Below are 21072 nucleotides of genomic sequence, written 5' to 3'. Positions count from 1 at the left end.
AGGGACTCCAAGATTTTCGAGAATGCTTTAATTTCAAGTTTCCACAGATGACAATCCAGACGTTGACTTCCAGTCGATCGTACCGATGGCGAATACTGTCCTGGGCTACCTTATTCCAATTCTTCTCGATCTGTTCAAATAATAGTGTGAGCGTTGTTGGTTGACGAGTCGCACGAGTCACTCCTCGTCCCATCACATCCCATATGTGCTTGACTGGAGGCAGGGATGTGGCTGCACGTCTTGCAGAGAAAGTTGAGTTTCGCGGGAACTATGTGGACGAGCATTATTCTGTTAGTAAAACACAACACCTGTTCGAAGAAGGGCAAAAGAATGTGTCTAACAATTTTCGAGGTGAACCGAGCGCTAATTAGCGTACCCGCCAGAAACAGCAAAGGTAGACGAGAGTTGTAGCTTATCACACCCCATTGTGCACGAATGCACGCTACGAGACAGTGCTCCACAGGTCTACGTCGTACGCGGAAAAGACAATCACTTCCGTGCAGAAGGTATCTGCTTCCATCGTTGAAGACCACAGCACGCCATTCCACCTTCCAAGTGATCCTCCGACGGGACCAGTCGGGTCGTGCACGTCGGTGCTATGGCGTCAGTGGAAGATGGGCATGCCCGTAGTCCCATGCCTAATAACCGGCTAGCAACAGTCGATGCTGACATGTCTGGGGTCACAAGCCCTCTTACCTGTGCTGTGATAGCTATACGATATGCAACTGTTGCCCTTACAATAAGAAGATCCTGAAGGCCGTCTGTGCTGCGTGGACATCCAGAACTTCGTCTACGGGTGTGACGATGTTCAAGCGGCCACTGACATCGTTGCTCAACTGACGCAACACGTCCAACTTGTGTGGCTGTTCTACGAAAGGACCGTCGCGCCACTCGGAAGGCTACAATTTGACCCCTTTCAAAATAGTTGAGTTGGCTACAGACAGCCCGAGTGCGTCCCCGTGGCGCGGTTACCTGCTTGCTTCTGAAGTTTGCACCGCACTGAGTCTTCTGGCTGTGAACATTCCCTATTAAAGCGTGGACACAGATGGCGCGCTGGTAGCTAGGCCACTACGCCATCTATTGGGAGACGACGTTGGCCTGTTATCCCCAAGTGACGTGTGCTGTCATCGGATAAAAATCGACTTTGTCTTTCCACGGGTACTACTTTTTTCCGACAGTGTATTTCTACCTCAGCTTTTCGTCAGTCGACCATTCAGCTATATATTATATTATTATTCCAATTTCGCCCTGAACTCCGACATTTAAGACCGCAAATATGTCGTAAAACCATGATTGGGGAGGGTATATCAGTGAATTAAATACGCGAATGGTGTTACAATAAAATAATAATAAATACTCTAAAAATGTAACTACATCAGCTTAACGAACATAATATTATTCACGCCGTTGGAAAGGCACACTCGCCCGTTTGCAGTCCTACGCGTTCTGTACGTACACACCAGCCTCAGTAAAAACGGGTAGCTGGAACGGAAAACACTGTGCGAACTCCCGTGAAGTTTCTCGCAAGGTAGTGGCAAGTTCCCACAGAGTTCCTCTTCCCAAAGAGCCTCAAGCGGAAGCAATTAGTGACGTAAGGAACTTACAGTTGGCTGATGCGGGCCTCTGCTGCCACGGTGCCAGACACTTACCTGCAACACAAAACAAAAACGCATTTCAGTCACTAGTTACTTGCTTTCCTCGGTGCAGCATGCAGCTGCAAACACCGAACACCAAAGTTTCGTAACAGGAAAGCTTCTGTAGCGTGTTTATAACACCAGAACAAAGAAAAAAAAGAAAGAAAGAAACGGAAGTCGCACCATTAACAGAGCGCAGTAGTTTCTTTGAAACACTGTAGGTAGTGTAACACAGGTACCTGCCATAGTACTGAAGCGGTGTGTTTCTGCCAGTCGAGAGTATGAAAGCAGCGCGATAGGACTGGTCGACGCGGGGATATGACAGAATGGCTCAATGGAGCTATCGTGTTCGGATGTGGCCATGACCACACCCTAAATGAAGTTACCCCATTTGTTGGTGTATTAACGCCAACTGTACAATGCTGTCTGCAACGTATGGTGTACAAGTCACAGCCACGTAACGACATGCATGAACAGTGGGCGTATTAAGATTGTAATTATAATTATTTGATTTGGGGAGTTTTCTTCGTGTCTTTACATCAACCCACCCATAGAAGTGGAAATGGGTCAGTCAGGTTTGGACAGATACGTTTCATATATCATTACTGTTACATCACTTTTTTAAATAGGTATAATGGTTGTACCAATTGGTAGATGTATGACAAGGGAACATTCCCAACGGTAAACATAGTATTTTGAAGACACTTGGCGGCTGCGTAGAGGGGGGAAAACAACGCACCACCTATTTTTTGAAGTCTGTGCATAATTTAACTTTTAAGGAGCACAGCACATCCCGAAAGATAATTTGGAGTATTAGGTTTAGAGGAAATATCTTCTGTCATATAGAAGTTGACAGGTAATTGACGTTATTGAAAACTGCATAAACTTATTTTGTAATAATTTGAAATTTTGCAAAATACCCTACCACCGTTAGTTAATTTTGAAAAATGGAACCTTTCTTTACAACATAAATAAAAGAAGCTTTCGAGCCACATACATCGATGCGTAATAAAGTTGGTTCCTGAAATAATATTTTGGAAAATAAGCTGTACACAGTGTGCTGTAGGAGTATTTTCAACATACCTAAATAAAATATTTAAACATTAATTATTATGCTAATTACTTGTTTATATTTGTTTTATGTTTTAAACTGCTGTTTTGAGTTTTACACTGATGTTTTTTTAGTTTACCATTTCACATAATAATAAATAACTTACAATTATGATACAAAATCATTACAATGATGTAAAGAAACGCTTGAAACATAACGTTTTATTAGAATATGCACATAAAATGAACGAAATTTCTTCACATGGTGTACACCAAGAAGAACACAGTGTTCGGTGTTGGAAGAACTTTTTGAGATCTATTTCTGCTGACTGATTATGATGTCAATCCCCACTTGAGAAACAATATATCGAGCTGCAGTCACTAGTGCATAACGAACACTATTCGCCAAGGCTTACCAAGGTATAGAAATATACCTGATCCAAATCAGGGTATTTAGAGAAATACCCGTAATAATTTGAAATCCTGCAGAATTTTGTTTTATATTGTGTTCACCGTAGTGCATGTTACGTGAAGAAATTTTGTTTATGTCCATGGTGTAAACAAAGCTGTTTTTATTATTTCTTTATAGATTACCATTATTGTGATAATTTTGTACTGTAATAACAAGATACTTATCATTTTCAATTAACAAAATACACGTGTGTGAAACTTACACTAAAAGATAAACATGAGCGTAAAACTTAAAATAACAATTTAAAACTTAAAAGAAATATATACAAATTATTAGAATAATAACAGAAATTTAGATATTTCAATTAGGTGTGTTGCACATTGTGTATAGCTCATTTTCCAAAAATGGTGTTTGAGCAACCAGCGTTATTGCGCATCGATGTGTGTGACTTGAAAGCTTCTTTAATTTATGTTGTAACGAAAGTTTCATTTTTTGAAAATTAATTAATGGTGGTGGTATATTTTGCAAAATTTCAAATTATTACACATTCGATTGCACAGATTTCGAGAACGTTAATTACATATCAACTTTTATACGAAAATCATTTTTATGTATCATCGTTGGGACGATACTTCCTCTAAACCTGATATGCTATATTATCTTTTTAGGTGTGTTTTATCTCTTAAAAATCAAATTCAGCACAAGGTAAAAAATGTGTATTGCACTAATTTGTTGCTTTTACACACCCGCCAAGATTCATCAAGATCATTTATTTACACTTGGAATGTTCTCTTATGAGTTGATAGAGTGGAGTTCTTTCATGAATGCAATACCGAGTCGCTAACAAGCATCTCAGTTTACTTTTCGTTCTCCACGTTTAGTTGCATGTCCTCGATTCAAAGAGTTGCACGACTTCGCGAAGTCGTGGATGGGTCACGTCAGACAGGAGGGAAATCAGGTCCAGGGGGCAGCCAGACGCGAGTATGCGAAATTGTCCAAAACTGTAACCCCCCACAGTCTGCAGTCGTGGACTCCTAAAAATTATCGGTCTGACGGACAATGAGACGCGTCTGAGATGATGCAAAATGAATTCTCTGCTCAAATTAGTTCTCTGCTCAAAGAACATCCTGATACCGTGCTATTCACTGACCAGCCTTCTGAGGAAATTGAAGGAAGGCAGACTGGCGGAAAGATAGCCATCTTGTTACCTTCACGTAGGAAGCTATGCAGCAACAATTCTCAAAATAAATAAATAAATAAAAAATAAAAATAATCAAAAATAATCTACGTGTGGAGAGGTTTGGCTACATCCGGATGCCATTCTACGTGGACTGCAAATTTCTCTCTCTTGGTTGATCATTGGCTGAACCATTCTCATTGTTGGAAGCTAATCTGGGCAAATGTTGTGTGTAGCAGAGAGCAAGTTCAGAATTTTTAGGAGGCCCTGGGCCGAGACGTGGAATAGGACACTCTGACTCGAGGCACGCAGCCTCAGGGTAGAGACGCAGAAGAAGGTGGACTTGGATAGGAGGTGTGCCGAGAGGAGCGGTCTGCTATCTCGTGATTCAGCTGAGCATACCATGACTCGTGAGTTGCTGCCGCCGGCAGGCCGCAAAAGGTGCATGTTGTGTTTCCTTGAGTTGCTGATTCTGTTGAAAGTACACTCATCTTCAGAAAAAAAAATAGAGTACCTTAGACGACCAGAGGTAGGACGCTCATACTGACAGGACATGAACATTAGTACGTTCTGCAGAAATGTTTAGCATTTGACGCATGTCCGCCCTCGGGTTCAGCGTCAACAGAGATGTCACGGCGCAAAACCACCTACCGATAAAACGTGCCTGCAGCTCTCGTTGTCGCTATAAACCGAAGGCAATGGTTCAGTGTGATTTGATCAGACGTGCATGATGCCTCTCAGACGTATGCACAAACCCTACTGTCAAACCAGTGGGTTTGAAATGGGGCGCATTATTGTCCTGGGAGAGTCCGCAGCTCGTGGTCGTGCGGTAGCGTTCTCGCTTCCCGCGCACGGGTTCCCGGGATCGATTCCCGGCGGGGTCAGGGATTTTCTCTGCCTCGAGATGACTGGTGTTGTGTAATGTCCTCAGGTTAGTTAGGTTTAAGTAGTTGTAAGTTCTAGGGGACTGATGACCATAGATGTTAAGTCTCATTGTCCTCAGAGCCATTTGAACCATTTTTGTCCTGTGAGACTGTGATGCATCCATCCGGAAATTTGCTGTTCATGTGGGACGGACGTGTGCAGAATGGTTGACGGAACGCCGAAAAACAAGGCTAGATGGGTCAGGTCGCACCATCCACCTCCTCTCCCGAGAAGATCAAACCTCATCCGAATGGCATTGCAGGACAACAGTGTAACGCATCTATCAGGGGTGGCAGTCGATAGTCTATTGCTGTTTGTTGTGGCATGGGTTACGTGTGCGTCGTCCACTTCTCCGCCTACCTTCGTCGGATGTGCAGAAACATGCTAGACGGCGACGGTGTACGGAACGCCGTCACAGAAGACAGGAATGGAGGTATGGCATGAGACAGTGTTTTCTGACGAATCCAGATTCTGTTCGGTTAAAGAAAAGATGGCCGCGTTTTGGTTCGCCGCAGATAGAGGGAGCGGCATCACAGTAACTCCATGCGCACAGGACATACAGCGCCAATACGAGGCCTTATCGTGCGGGTTGCTATTGGGAACAACCACAAATCACTGGTGCGTGTCCAGAGCACTGTGACCAGTGTGCCCTACTGAATGACATCATGCGACCCACAGCCACACCCTCTCTGTACAGCACCCCAGACGCCATTTTTCAGCAAGACAATGGACAACCACATGTTGCTGCACGAACACGTGCCTTCTTGGTGACACAGGATGTTAGCCTTCTACCCTGGCCCGCCGGATCACCAGGCTTCTCGCCAATCGAAAATGTGTGGGGTATGGTGTAACGACGGGCGCGGTGCTGTGACCCAATGCCAACCACCACACATGAACTTTGGAACCACGTGGATGCAGCATGGATGGATATAAAACAGGACGCCGTTCGCGTCTTATATGTACCGATGCAATCACGCATGGAACAAGTTATCAGCGCCGTGGCGGGCCCTGTGCCTACAAGGCAACAGGACACATGCTGAACCGAGGAGACTGAAATGACAATCATTTCTGCAGAACATACTAATGTGCATGTCCTGTGAATATTAATGTCCTCTCTAGAGCCGTTCACGGTGTTCCTCTTTTTCTGAATATGAGTGTAGCTTTCAGCGTGGGTTGACACGGGCATTCATGGTTAGGTGCTATCGATTCGTTCTGCACCAGACAAAGTTAGGCAGCGCCCCTCAATCTAGTCTCGTATCCGTGAGCTCCCCTATGACCGAGCGGGCGTAAGTATTTCTGTATGGAATCTACATCTTGTTTCCTGGTTTTAATACACTAATCATTGCGCACATAGCTGTGATTATGAATTTTAGAGAACGACCGACTCGGAAAATGGTCACTGCATCCTACTTATCCCTTGCGGGTCTCTACAAGCAAATCTAATGTTCAGTTACGTCGTGGCAATGTTCAATGTTTGTCAGCCTGTATGTTTCTTTTGTGTCCTTATTAATGTGCAGTCTTTCCTATTTCTTTAATATATGCTCGCGAAGAACGAATAAAAGTTGGGTTAATTTGGACCAAGACTACAAATTCGGTAGATGGTTAACCTCTCCAACTAATAATCATCCTTAAAGATTTTGTGAAAACAGACACCCACAATTCATCTATGTGAGTTAAATCTTTCTCATTATTCATTCCTTTGCGCGATAAATCCTTTTCCTTATCTGAGTTCATGGGGCCACGTGGTTTAAGGCGCCATGTCACGGATTGCGCGGCCACTCCCGCTGGAGGTCCGAGTCCTCCCTCGGGCATGGGTGTGTGTGTGTGTGTGTGCGTGTGTGTGTGTGTGTGTGTGTGTGTGTGTGTGCGTGTGTGTGTTGTTCTTAGCGTAAGTTAGTTTAAGTAGTGTGTAAGTCTATGGACAGATGACCTCAGCAGTTTAGTCCCTTAGGAATTCACACACATTTGAACACTTGAGTAATATGTCTCTGGGCCAATCCACCTCAAGCAAACTAGTAGATCAACTGAAAGATTGGTTATTTCGCGTCGGCGTGTTGCAATGTTACCGTGTTACCGTTAAATTGAACATTAAAGTGTATTTCAGAGTTCTCCCTGACCAACAGCTGCCCTTTCCTTGTACATCTTCATGACCAGCATGCTCTCCACACTTCGCCGGCCGAAGTGGCCGTGCGGTTAAAGGCGCTGCAGTCTGGAACAGCAAGACCGCTACGGTCGCAGGTTCGAATCCTGCCTCGGGCATGGATGTTTGTGGTGTCCTTAGGTTAGTTAGGTTTAACTAGTTCTAAGTTCTAGGGGACTGATGACCTCAGCAGTTGAGTCCCATAGTGCTCAGAGCCATTTGAACCATTTTTTTGTCGACACTTCCTCAAGATGAAAAGAGATGTGTTCACAGGGCTGTACGCTTACGTTTCTGAGTCCGTGAACAGTCAGGTATCCTGACGAAAGTCCTCTGGCCTACTAAATCACCTAATCGTAACCCCGTAGGAAATATCTGGGACTGTTTGTAACAGTAGATGAAAATTAGCAACCAACTTCCTCTCATTTTGGTACTTCTATGGGGCCTAATCATCGACGACTGGCTTCAGCTGGATCTGACATACCTGGAGAAACCTGTGACGTCACCAGACTGAGGCCATTATCGAGGTCAGAGGCGACGTTTGACTGTATCAGTGTGATGTCTCCTGGGAGTGACATATTTTTTGTCCGATGTGCTTCTATATAGATTATACTAGAAATGTTGCGACAAACTTCTAGGCAGTTCAGTCTGGAACAGCCCGACCACTAACGCTCGCAGGTTCGAATCATGCCTCGGGCATGGATGTGTGTGATGTACTTAGGTTACTTATGTTTAAGTAGTTCTAAGTTTTAGGGGATTGGTGACCTCAGATGTTAAGTCCCATAGTGCTCAGAGCCATTTGAACCATTTTTTGACAAACATCTAGGTGAGGAGGAAGGTTATAAGGATTGAGGGGAGCACAGCAACCCACAGCCGCGAACGTCAGGGGTAAATGGTAGCAGAGATCGAAGATCGGAAACGATACAAGAGCGTTATTCATTTGCAACACATATTCTCCATAACGAGAACATATGGTGTGCGACATGAATACAACTTTGATGTGACAACACATGCTCAAAGGTTGCACCATCGGATGCCACGCATGCCTGATAGGGATGGAGCATTGACTGCCGGATACTTTCGAACACACCAGAAGCTTCTCTGATCGTAGCGGCTGCGCAGGCTATTCTTGCGACGACATCCATGTTAGACTCTCCAGAATCGTGTTACGTGAGAGATTTCATGGCTCCCCACAGAAAGAAGACAACGCTCGATAAACGTATTCAAACATCTACTAACAGCAGTCCAAACATGAGCAGGCGTCTCATCATGTTGCAACCAAATGTTGCGCCTGACATTTGCCAGAACATCTTCAAGCGAGCCGGGAAGAATCTGTTCCAGAAAGATCCGACGATTCGCGCCGGTCGATCGGAATAGCAAAACTAAGGCCCAACTAAGCGGTCGCCGTCCAAATCCGTCCACACATTGACTGTGAAGTAATATTGTTCTGCATGATGCTGCACACCGTGGGGGTTATCTGGTCCCACAAATGCTCGTGGTGATTCAATATGCCATCTCTAGTGAATGTGGCCTCATCAGTGAACAACACATACGCTGGGTAGTACACATCACACACGCTTCGTTGCACAAACCAGTGCGTGAAACGCAAACGTTGCGGCGCAGTAACTGCACTCCTTGAAGATGAAAGGAGTGTAAGGACTCGGCGTTCAAAACCGCTGGACACTGCAACGGGACATTCTTAAATCCGCGGCAACGGGTTGCTGGTGCTTGATTTAGTCTCCACGGCATCCAACACACTTTCTTCACTAAGGACCAAACGCGCCAGCAGGCGTGCAAACAAACTGTGGTGCGGTTGATGTCTATCTGGGAAGCGTTCTCGATAAATGCGTCCAGGGGCTCGTCAGGTGCACTCAGCTGTTCCATACATTAAGTGCATCACTGGAAGCTCACCGTTCGTATATTGTTACGTGCTCCTCGTATGCTGGCTAGCGCTCGAATGAGGAAACCCCCACCTCCTCCTCGAGTTCTCTCGCGCACAGCACCACGTAGCGGCATTCCCGTCGAGTGTTTTCATGTGCAACACTACTTAGGGGCGCACAACGTCGTTCGCGGCCGTGGGTTCCTGTGAAATTCTTAATCCTTATGATGTGCTCCACCTCCCATAGAAGGTTGTCGCAGCATATTGGACACATTGTATATCATTAGAGCACCTGACGCTTCGAAGAGGAGCTTGCAAGATTACTGTGGGTGAACACCACAAATTACTGTCGGAGCTTACTCTTCTGCTGTTAATACCTCTCTCTTACTTGTACGTTACTATAGAATATCACACCATAACAACACGTTACCGAGTAGAAATGTGTAAAATATTATGTCATGATGCATTATTTATTTCCAGTACTCGCAATTATGCGAGGAAGGAAAGCTTTTTAACGTTTCTGTTTAACTCTAGAACAATGGGCAGGGGAAATGTTGCATAGCTACTAAACCATTGTAAATATTACTGATCCACATTCTTTTGAAAAGTGGACTTCATTTATAAGTTACGCATGAGTTAATTACAATTATTAGATCTCAATGGTATGTTTCATACTAAATTAAGTTAAAAATGACGTGTTTTGCAGCTTGCAGCAATTACAAATTGTACGACGTTTTAGTAATCTAGGAATAAGAAAGTCAATGAAATGTTTCTTCTTCTAAACTTCCTTCTGTGATGTTTTGTCAATCGACAGTTTGTGTAGGCCCAGTCCAAGTTGAAAGCCTAGTTGTGGAAGCGTGTGAGGATAGCACGCAGTTTGTCACACGTCTGATCTTGGAACCTCACTGCGACGGCAAATCGAAACAAATATTTACATGGAATGTGGTGCCTGCAACCCATTCACTTTGCGAGATGTTTTGAACCGCTTAGTGCATGAAAGACCTCAACAAAACTAAGTTTTTACAAATTTGGCGTGCATCACGAAATGAAAATTATATCGTGCTTTTTTTTGGCCTGCTATGAACCGCTTCACTCCAGTTTTCTTTTTCGATTTGCTCTGGAGACAGATATCTAAAATCTTTCTAAACGTACATCTGATCAGAAATTTCATATTTTCAATCTTTATCTATTCAGATCACTTCCTGTTTCTTCGAGCCAACTCCACCACACACATTTTTGTTCCTCTTAACGTTTTCAGATCTTCTTTAACATACCTTGTTTTCATTCATCCGAATCCGATGGCAGTAAAACATCATATTTCGTTATGTCATCGTTTCATTTGTTTGCTGAATTTTCTTGTACAGATCATCACTCTTGAATTCACAATTGTGTTTCATTGACTCCAATATTTATCTGAGAATTTTCCTCTCTTTCAGTCGTGTTTTCTATTTCTGCTATCTTGAGAGTATTTAATTAGTAATTAAAATTAGATAGTATGCGTGTCGAGCTTCAGTTCATCGTCAGGAAACCTTTAAGAATAAATACTACATTGTTGTGCCAAGCTTAACGGGCGTCAGTCCTGCAGTGTTCTGTGAGACGTTACTGATGTCTCTCTCACATGTCGTTTAAAAAGCGAGAGGTTTTTTCTATGAAACAGGACTCTGCGCGATGCTCCAATAAAGTTGTTTTCACAAAATAATGGTACCTGCTCTCAACACGGCACACCATAATTATCAGCACTGGAAGAACGACAGGCCAAATACTGTACAAAAGCGTAGTTAGGTTTTGTACACTGCGGGTCCTGTTTCTTTGAAAGCTAAACAAGATTTCTGTGCCCCCTTAACAATGTACGAGTTTATTGTTTTCACTCTTTCCGAGGCACCGACAGCTAGTATGTCGAGAACACACAATACGGTCACTCATGGGTCGACCCTAGTTAGCGACTTCATAATTAGAGCGGAGCGCGAGCTACAGGTATCGCTTGCAGCAGATCCCGCATTAGCTGCGGCGCACCAATCAGCAATCGTAAAATAATACGCCGGTGGCAGCCGGCGGCAGTGCAAATTACAGTGCCGGGCCAAGAAGCAAATTAATAGCCCAAACTTGGGCGGTAAATAGCTTAGTTAGTGCCAGTTTCACCGCGGGCCACCACGAGCTCCTCCCCAACTTGCCTGGCGCGCCGAAAAGTCCGGGTGCGCTCGTGAATATTCGAGGGGCGGGGGAGAGAAGAGGAGGGGAAAAGAAATGGCACGCGGTACGGCGAGAATGGAATTAAAAGAGCGCGGCAGGCAGGCGAATTCCCTCAAGTAGTAATTAGACATCTCGGCGTAAAATTTTGCCCGAAGTTGGGCCACTCAGACAGCGACGTTTGATTATCAGAGCACGCCAGCCGCGGGGGTTGGTGTATAATGAGCAAACACTTTGTCTGACAGAGCCGCGGCGGCGTGTGGTTGTCACGCTTAAGAGCTTGAAGCGACGATTGAGGCAGACGCCTGTAATTGGGTGAAGCGCGCGGGGTCCGCCTCTGCAGAAACAGGACAGCGAGGAAGTGTGAGGGAGGAGGTGCGGATTAGAGAGGGTCCTCGCGACAAATTCCAACACCACAGGCGGAACCACGCGAACAGCTGTCGACGGCACAGAGCGCCAATAAATGACACTCTACTTCTTTAACTTTTTTCATCATATCGACCAACGAGGATCACGTATCAACTCCACTTTCTCTTTGCAGTTTTCTCTTTCTCCAGTACATCCTTCATCTTCTCCCTGTGAGGTCCCCCTACTTCTTTACTATTTCTTTCTTGTTTCTGTTGATTAACTCAGTCACATGTTATTAACATGATGAAACCTGTTCAGATGACAAATTAACTTCTATTTCTGACAAAAAAGTGAAGCATATAGAAGACATAGTTGGACTGTCAATGCAACTTCATTCCCGGACACACTATCGGTGCGAATGTACATGATTGTATCCAGAATGAAATTTTCACTCTGCAGCGGAGTGTGCGCTGTTATGAAACTTCCAGGCAGATTAAAACTGTGTGCCGGACCGAGACTCGAACTCAGGAAATTTGCCTTTCGCGGGTAAGTGCTCTACCAACTGAGCAACCCAAGCACGACTCACGCCCCGTCCTCACAGCTTTACTTCTGCCAGTAATTAGCATGGTCAGATGTTAAGTACTATGAAGGACAAGGAGGTGTTGAGTAATGGTGTGAGACAGCGTTATCAGCAGCTGAACAGTTTGGAAGTGCCATTTTTATGGGTCTCCATTTCCCTGGCTAGTCGCATCACGCAAAATCCATATTTGTGAGGTATTTGGATACGTGACAGTGGACTGTTGCTGACCTACGTGGGAACATGGGCATAGGTATAACCATCGTCAGGTTTCTGGTAGACCACATCAGATCGTTACAGTGGACAGGGGGAGCGGGGAGGGGTGTGGGGCGGCGGGTGGAAATGTTTTTTGTTATAGAAATGTTTTGTTTTTCCCAGCCGATGCACCATATGTGGGGCGGTGGGTGGAATAATTGTGTGAAAATGTTCCTATTATTTATTTAACGCTGTTGTTTGCCATTCTCAACACTGGCTCTCTAACTACAATATTGGCAACCAGACAGTGATTAGCAAAACGTGAAGCCTGTAATTAGAATTCCTAGTGTCCACTTCATCTGAGAGATACATTTTTAGCTACAGCTTATAGCTCTGAGGAATTAGGAGATTGTCTGGGATTCATAATCAAAAAACGTTTTCTCTAAAATGTTCACTGTATTCTGAAAATCACACACCAAAAGAATCCACACAATCCAACTACCAGAGCAGTTCAGAGTCTAATGCGCTGATGCAGCTATAACTGTTCAAATTAAATGTTTAAGTCAATGCTCGCCATAATTTGATGATAATGTTCATCAAACGCCACGCTAAATAATAGTAGAATGTCTGTCCCACAGTGGCACGTGAAAATACGACATACGCAAACTGAAGATGGATCATTAAAGTCATCCCAGAATTAACACTTCACTCGAAAACGATTTCATGGTTATGCGTATCCCGAGTAACTTATTACGGCATCCGAGGCTGTTTATAGCAATGATATCGACGCGACGCGACTCCCGGCACAGGCGGTGCGCTAATCAGCGTCTGGAGAGAACTGGGGCGTTTTTCTCTCGCGCAGCGTTCTTATATATAAAGCCGCGGTGCGGACGGCTAAGGGAACGCCTGATCAAATCCGCTCTCCCGACAAGCCACTGGGCTAGTAATGCACCACTTTAAGTTATTGAATAAATCATTGCTTCCTTTGCCGATGGCCGATGAAGCTCTCAATTTAAATGTGCAATCAGCACACAGGTAAGTATATCATAATAAAAGTCCGACATGGCTAAGTCAAATATTTTGGGCGAGAGAATTAATTTAATTACGCTACACGAAGTAGACGAGCTCTGAACTTGCCCTTTGGAGATACGCTATCGCTATAGTTTTATAGTTATTCAGTTGAAACTTCTCACAACTTTATGATTATAGCGTATCTCCCTTCTACTTAAATTTAAACATCCTAGCTTTATTTATTCGCCTACTTAATCTATCTTGCTTCCTTAATTTCTGAGACATAAAACAGTAAATCATGAATTTCAACTAAAATTTTAATTTGTCAAAATGGTTCAAATGGCTCTGAGCACTATGGGACTTAACATCTATGGTCATCAGTCCCCTAGAACTTAGAACTACTTAAACCTAACTAACCTAAGGACATCACACAACACCCAGCCATCACGAGGCAGAGAAAATCCCTGACCCCGCCGGGAATCGAACCCGGGAACCCGGGCGTGGGAAGCAAGAACGCTACCGCACGACCACGAGCTGCGGACTTTAATTTGTCAGATCCAGAATACTGTTTCTACTAAATTATTATGCAAAAGGAATCTAAATATAAATTTTTAAGTTTTTGGCTCTTTTCTGTTGCGCCAATGATTTTTACAGAAAAACGTCCAAATTTCGAAAATGGTTAAAGTTATTGAACTGATATTCAACACATATTGATTCAGTATTACTCCTGACATGCTAGAAACGTTTCAGGTTATTTATTTGATTTTTAAAGTATTGCGCAACATTTATGATGTCAGAGCTAGTTACAGCGGACTGGCTGGCACACAATGGAAAGACTGATGTGAATTTTATACGGCGTGAGTAGGCTGCTTCCCTACAGGGGGAACCGTATTGTGCATGTAAAACATCATAACCTCTTCACATCTGCGCGTGCCATCCGAGACCAAGGAACGGTCTCTCTGCAACATCGATGACATCCCGCACAATTGGTCGGAGAACATTGGTAGCCAAACTAAAGCAAATTACTGTCCCATGTGTAGGTTGCCGTTAACACCACAACACAAACGACTGGTATGGTGCCGTAACTGGGAAACAAGGACTGAAGATGAGAGGCGTCGTATTGGGTTCAATGATCAGTCGCGGTTCTTTACTGCCCCGGATGGCCATAGCCGTGGTGTACTGTGGCGACATGGAGAGAGATTTCATTGTACTGGAGAGGCACAGCGGTGCTACTCCAGACATTATTGTGTGGCGAGCTCTAGGGTATAGTGTTTCACCGAGGGCTGCTACGAGCCTCTGCTCTACTTTCTTGGGGCGCCGATACTGGATGACAAAAAACCCTGGCGGCACAACGGTACTCCACGAGCATCCTACGTCCTCACGGCACTGCGTTCTTAAAAGGACAGAGCTCGTCAACACACGGCAGATGTTTCTATGTCTGCGTCAAGCTGAGGTAGTCCTGTGTGCATCAAGATTCCCAAATCTGTCCCTGATAGAACATGTTTTGGACCATCTCTGACGCAAATTTCGCCCCCAGCCACTGTGCTGTGTATAAAGGACGAGTTCCAACATTTATGAGCCTACGTACGTCAGGTGAGGGTATTACAGTTTTATGACTCAGCTACCAACGGAATCAGTGCTTGCATCCAGGTCGGAGAGTGTGCAACGGTATACTGATAAATGGGCTCATAGTGTCAAGTTATTTATGAACATGGCTCGATTTTGTAAATCACTGAAGTAACACATCATACTGCCTCCACCCGTAAAGTTCAATTTCGTTTCCTCGTCACCTTCTGGGTTCTTACCTCTTTCTGCAGGGCACTGTTCGTTCTTAAAGAAAAGGCGAACATTTCTGCACTTGCTCAGTACAACTGCCTTCTGCAACTGTCAACAGAGTGAAGGATACACATTAAATCATTCAGCCTTTTAACAGTCCATTTAGGACAGCACTTGTGTAATGACATGGATTTTGTGTAATGACTTCTGTTCCCAAATTCCTTTCCCATCGTCTGCCAGATCCCTTTATGCCCATCTTCTCATTGTAGGTGGTTTGCCAATTACGGGCGTTGGGCGGAGTGATGTCTATCAGGAAGACAGCTTGCTCATCATTATTCAAAACTGTTACGTCAGGTCTGTTACAGCGCAGCGTTTCATCAGTTAATATGCTGCAGTTTGAATAAATTTCGAAGGTTTATTTTTTTGCAACGGTGTCTGCGGTATCTGCAGTACTCCAAAGAGCCTTTCACTAACTGATAGTGCTGTTCCAACTTCATGAGCATTATTCTGGCAACCTCATCGTGCGCTTTTAAATATTCTATGAGTGCCAGAGTTTTACATCCTGATTTAATGTGTGATATGGTCTCCAAATCCCCGCACTTACTGCACATATAAACTATTCCTTGCTCCTTCAAGATGTACTCCCGATAGGTCGTGTTTCTAAATGCAAACCTGGATGTATCAATCAGTTGCAAGTTATTATCCCGGATGAGATAATTCGCATGTTTCACATGCAATTCTTTTCGAAGCAAGTCTATTTCTCACACAATTTATTTCTGCCGTAGACATTGGGACTGTTCTGGAAGTTTCTGCAAGACTGAGTGGTGCGTAAATAATGCGTGCTACTGGTTTAAGGACTGAAGAGTTGTTATTGAATTTATTATTGCTATTATTAGTAACATTTGGATATACATTCTACATGTCAAGTTTTGCGTACACTTTACCTATGGGAATATTTTTGAGACCCTTATTCATTAGGGTGGAGCGCACTAGACCCACAGCTGCGATCTTTATTGTATTAAGGGAAACATTCCGCTGCTACTGAAAATATTTATTTCGAAATCGGCGTCGGACCTTTACAGCTCCATTTTAAATAAGAAAATATCAGTAGCGGATTTACAGGTAGCGTATAAACAGCCGATCAAAACATTGCCCCATCGCCAATCGTCAAAATGAGGACTCACTCCATGGAAGAATATAAACAGACAATTCTCTGATGCCCAATTCCAAAATTCTGGGGATACAGACTCATCACACGAGCACATATAAACTACAGATGACGTCCAATTACCCGTGACAACAGCAAGTGGTTTCGTATAACTTAGTTGCTGTACATAAGCTACTATGGTAAGTACTTTGAGTAGAAGAATTAATAGTCGAAAATTAATGTTTCGCTTTCTTGTTGGCATAAACTCTTCACTGCTTGAAAGGATAATTTAGGCTCATAACAGCCGTTCAAAGCGAGCATCACCAGTATCAATCCATGCCTTACAATGCCACATAAAATTTTCCGGTACAATGGAGAGGCAGTTGTAACCCTGTCAGTGAATGAAATAAAATCATTAGAAAAGTTCCTGGTCAGTTCTGCACTGGACAGTGTAACACACCGTCTCAATCGATTTTTTACTATAGAAACTTTACAATTTTATGGCTTTCAGGTTTAAGCCATTTTCAGAACCTGTGGGATTAATAAAACACAAATGAGAAGCAATTATCTTACACAGATTTAATAAGCAAAACGCACCATATCAAGCGGAAATCGATTCAAACTATCTCATCCAAATCTGCAGTGTACAAGAGTACAATGAACTAATGCTACTTTTTCGTAACACAGACTGTCTTACGAAACAAACTGTGGTCATTAGGTGCGTTAGTACACATATGCTTCCGACTACAGCACCTAATAGTTTCTGTAGTAAGCATACAGACATTTTCTATAAAATATATAAGCAAAATAAAATGTACCATGGAGTAGAGTTAGTGTTTTCACTATCATCCATCCAATGGCGCTGATTCCGTAGAATCACACCACTTCACAGGCATGAGAAAATCATCAGTGTCCGGTGATATGGCCCTCTAGTATCGGTTCCGCACAGTCCACAACTTTCCAAAGTAGGCAGTATGCCCTTATTAGGAGCTGACTAATTTTAGGTATTAAAACTCTATTAATTTCTTTGTTTGAGTACCCATTCTTTTCGAAGGCTTGTTTCAGATGATTCAGTTCCGTATCCAGATGTTCCGGGGTACAAATCCGTTTTGCCCTGTCCACTAAACTTTTGATTAAACCTCTTTTTTGTTGTGGGTGATGATTGGAGTTCTTATGTAAGTATCTATCAGTATGTGTGCTCTTCCGAAACACTTTATGTTTTAGACTGCCATCAGTCTGTCTCATGACTAACACATCGAGAAATGAAAAAGCCTGGTCTTTTTCCACTTCAATGGTAAACTGAATTTTAGGGTTTATGCTATTAAGATCATCAAAAAATTCGTCTAAGGCCTTTTTACCGTGTGTCCAAACCACGAATGTGTCGTCTACACAACGATACCAACAACATGGTTTCTCATTTGCTTTATTCAACGCTAATTGTTCAAATTTCTCCATGTAAAAATTGGCAATCGCAGGGCTCAACGGGTTACTGGCAACACCATCCACATGCTCATAAAACTCCTCATCCCACTGAAACCGGCTAGATATGAGAGCGGTCAAATCTTCAGGAAAAACTTCCGTTATGTAAACCATAACTTCATTGACCAGGATCATAGTAAACAGAGATACGATATCAAAACTGACCAGGATGTCTTCAGGAGCCAAGGTTAGACGTTCAATTTTCTCAATAAAATGACGTGAATCCCTCACATAAGAATCAGTCTTACCAATGTATGGTCGTAGAAGAGTAGCTAGATACCTAGATAGAATGAGATTTTCACTCTGCAGCGGAGTGTGCGCTGATATGAAACTTCCTGGCAGATTAAAACTGTGTGCCCGACCGAGACTCGAACTCGGGACCTTTGCCTGTTGGAAGGTAGGAGACGAGGTACTGGCAGAAGTAAAGCTGTGAGTACGGGGCGTGAGTCGTGCTTCGGTAGCTCAGTTGGTAGAGCACTTGCCCGCGGAAGGCAAAGGTCCCGAGTTCGAGTCTCGGTCGGGCACACAGTTTTAATCTGCCAGGAAGTTAGATACCTAGATATTTGATAAGTAGGGGAATCAATCGCACTAACATTGGGTCTCAGAGGGAGATTTATTTTGTGAACTTTAGGTAAACCATAAAGTCTGGGACACTTAGCTTCACTCCTTAGCAAAACTTTTTTATCCTTCCGTAGAATGGACGTATAAGACTTTATCAACGTATTAGTTTTCCACAAAATAACAGCCGTCGGGTCTCTTCTAAGTTTATTGTAATGTCCCGCCACTAATAGATCCAAAATCTTACATCTGTAGTCCTCTTTGCTCATCACCAGTGGCATTGCCTTTATCAGATGGAAGAACAACTATCCCTTCGTTCGCATTTAAATCCCTCAGGACCTTTCTCTCCCCCTTAGAGGCATTACAGAATCGACAAGTGATTTTTATCTATGACGGACTATTATCGATAGTTACATTTTATCTTTGACTAGTTTTCCCTGTGCTACTATGTGCAAGCTAGACCACGCCCACTTTCCTCGGTATTTAGGCCGATCTCCGACGCCCGACTCGTCAGTCGGCAGGACTCAGCACGACCAGCCATACCTCTGAGGATGTCCAACGTAGTATTGGACGAAACGTTAGGAATAGAAGAATTCCATGGACCACGGCCATATACCCCGGAAGGATTATCAACAACAGAAACTCCATTACAACACGCTGTTTCTCATGCACCGACATATTTACCTTATACACCGCCATTTACACACTACAGTTCGGAGCCTTCTATAGAAAGAGGGCTGCAAATACGTACACATAAAAAATAAATATGTCTAATGATACTAACATTTGTTTTATCTAAGAAGCTTTAACAGTTTTCACATAAAAAATGCGGAGGGAGCACGCTATCATATGCTAACGCTTTATAGTGTCGGCCTGGAGGCATAATACTTGAATCGTATATCAAATTATGAGTATGAGTCACAGGTTTCATACAAACACGTTGCTTTAGATAAACTAGCTCGACCAAATATATGGTCCGGCGGAAGTGCGCGGGTTTACTGCTGGATGTTCATTCTGCTTTTCAGTTAGCTTACGTGTTGTAGCAGTATAACTTAAAATAAAATGTCATTTTACACAGACGTATAGATCAGAACTGGAGTTACCGGCGAGCTTAATAGAATTGTCACAAAATGTTATCGATATGGGTTTCATCTCAAAGTAAATTAGTTGCGCATTTCATTGCACGACGAACATCTTTTAATGCGGTTGGGAATTTGTTTCACAAGCGTAATTAATTTAACATTTTAAACCAATGTAAAACATTGTAACGAATTACGTTCTAAATTTGTTTCAAACACGAGTATAATTAAACTCTACTGTGTTAGCAGTTATTCTGTATAATTAAATGCAGAAACAAGTGATTGAAAGTAAGCCGCGAATGTCTGTGTCTCCTTCTGTGGTTTCCACGTAACTGAATTTCAGCGCTAAAATTGAAGCGTGCTAAATAACAGTTCCGATCGCACAATTCTACGAGGGCGTACTGAAAAGTAATGCCTCCGAACATTTTGTGTGAAAATTCTTAAAGATTTGTCAATAAAACAACCGTCATTAACTTTCTACGGCTTTATTCTTCATGTCTACATCTTTATTTTTCAACTGTGTCATCCTGGTGACGAAGATATTTCTCCCAAAGAGACACAAGTTTCTGTAAACCAAGTTTCTCGATACCGTGACTGTAGAATTTTGTAATTTGTTGACGGAGCAGCATCCTCACCTCTGCTTGCACGGCTTCATGACTATCAAGTGAAGTCCTCGAAGGCGTTCTTTGAGATATACAAACAAATGAAAATCGGATGGGGCCAAGTCGGGACTTTATGATGGATGATGGATGACAGTGAACCCAAGGCATCTGACTGTAGCAGACGTCGCAACGCTCGTGTGTTGTCACGCATCGTGATGTAGAAGAAGGGAATGCTCCATTTCAGGGCGAACCCTTCCAATTGTAAATTCGATTTCAGTACTCTGTTTCTCACTCACTGACATACACTGAGGAGCCAAAGAAACTGGTACACATGTCTAATATCGTGTAGGACCCCCGCGAGCACACAACGTGGCATGTACTCGACTAATGCCTGTAGTAGTGCTGAAGAGAACTGACGCCATGAATCCTTCAGGGCTGTCCATAAATGTATAACAGCACGTTTCAAGGCATCCCGGATATGCTCAGTAATGTTCATGTCTGGGGTGTTTGGAGGCCAGCGGAAGTGTTTAAATTCAGAAGCAACTCTGTAGCAATTCTGGACCTTTGGGGTGTCGCATTGTCCTCTGGAAATGCCCAAGTCCGTTGGAAAGCACAATGGACATGAATGGATGTAGGTGATCAGACAGGATGCTTACGTACGTATCTAGACGTTTCAGGGGTCCCATATTACTCCAACTGCACACGCCCCACACCGTTACAGACCCTTCACCAATTTGAACAGTCCCCTTCTGATATGCAGGGTCCATGGGTTTATGAGGTTGTCTCCATTCCCGTACACGTCCATCCGCTCGACACCATTTGAAACAAGACACGTCCGACCAGAGGCAACAAGTTTCCAGTCAGCAACAGTCCAATGTCGGTGTCGATGGGCCCAGGTGA

General features: G+C 43.5%; 1 non-coding gene across 1 annotated transcript; it reads left to right on the top strand.

Annotated features, from left to right (window-relative positions):
• Positions 1 to 18383: 18383 nt before the first annotated feature.
• Trnap-cgg lies at positions 18384 to 18458 on the top strand. The gene has a single exon. It is a non-coding gene; the product is annotated as a tRNA-Pro (tRNA).
• Positions 18459 to 21072: the final 2614 nt, after the last annotated feature.

This window comes from Schistocerca americana, chromosome 1 (genome assembly GCF_021461395.2).
Source record: "Schistocerca americana isolate TAMUIC-IGC-003095 chromosome 1, iqSchAmer2.1, whole genome shotgun sequence".
Classification (NCBI taxonomy): domain Eukaryota; kingdom Metazoa; phylum Arthropoda; class Insecta; order Orthoptera; family Acrididae; genus Schistocerca; species Schistocerca americana.
The sequence above is the reverse complement of the archived record's forward strand: the minus strand, read 5'-3'. Positions and strand labels throughout refer to the sequence as shown.